The sequence below is a fragment of the Canis lupus genome, chromosome X (genome assembly GCF_003254725.2).
Source record: "Canis lupus dingo isolate Sandy chromosome X, ASM325472v2, whole genome shotgun sequence".
In the NCBI taxonomy this organism is placed as follows: Eukaryota; Metazoa; Chordata; class Mammalia; order Carnivora; family Canidae; genus Canis; species Canis lupus.
The window spans coordinates 37,944,738-37,945,852 of NC_064281.1; the positions used below are offsets into that span (position 1 = coordinate 37,944,738).

The window sequence follows — 1,115 nt, forward strand, 5'->3', positions numbered from 1 at the left end:
ATAAGAAGCTTTTGCACAGCAAAGGATACAGTCAACAAAACTAAAAGACAACCTACAGGATGGGAGAAGATATTTGCAAATGACATATCAGATAAAGGGCTAGTTTCCAAGATTATAAAGAACTTCTTAAACTCAACACCAAAGAAACAAACAATCCAATCATGAAATGGGCAAAAGACATGAAGAGAAATCTCACAGAGGAAGACATAGACATGGCCAACATGCACATGAGAAAATGCTCCGCATCACTTGCCATCAGGGAAATACAAAGCAAAACCACAGTGAGATCCCACCTCACACCAGTGAGAATGGGGAACATTAACAAGGCAGGAAACCACAAATGTTGGAGAGGATGCGGAGAAAAGGGAACCCTCTTACACTGTTGGTGGGAATGTGAACTGGTACAGCCACTCATTTTATTTTTTTAAGGAAAAAAATGTTCATCTAAAAATATGGCATCCTTCATGAATCTGTGCGTCATCCCTGTGCAGGGATCACACTAATCTTCTCTATATTCTTCCAATTTTAGTACCTGTGCTGCCCAAACAAGTACTGTGTTTTTTATTTTCTCTACCTTATGGTGGTTTGACTTCTTGGGACATTGACGACTTGGGGAGGGCCTGCCTTTTCTAGAGTTAGCTAATTCCTAGAGATAGCAAACACTTTGCTGCAAACCAACCAGTCCTGAGTCTGTATCCACCATCCCCTTCCTTTTAACGGGCTCCTGCAGTCCAGAACACTGTCCCTTTGCCCTAAATCACCCCAGAGTCAGGTACCAGCCAACTAGGGTTTGCCCTTCTAGCCCAGGGCCCGCCCCAATTATTCAAACTATTCAATCCTAGGTCTGCCCTGTTTGCCTACCCTGCTTCGCCCATTCCTTCCTGTGAAAACCAAAATAAAAGCTCAGCCCACGTTTCTGCCTCAGTTCTTCTGCCTCCTGACTGACCCTGGTGATTCTGCATGTGGCCTTACATGGCTTGGAATGCCTCCTGATTCTAGAGAACTGTGGGTAAGAACTTAATCCTTCCTGGCAGTCATGTCCATGTCTGTGTATCTTACCATACCTTGAATGAAACAAATCCCGGGTACCTTTTATTTATTTTTTAAAGAATATT

General features: G+C 43.2%; 1 non-coding gene across 1 annotated transcript; it reads right to left on the bottom strand.

Annotated features, from left to right (window-relative positions):
- Positions 1-446: 446 nt before the first annotated feature.
- Positions 447-553, bottom strand: LOC112673290 (U6 spliceosomal RNA). The gene has a single exon (XR_003144721.1). It is a non-coding gene; the product is annotated as a U6 spliceosomal RNA (small nuclear RNA).
- Positions 554-1,115: the final 562 nt, after the last annotated feature.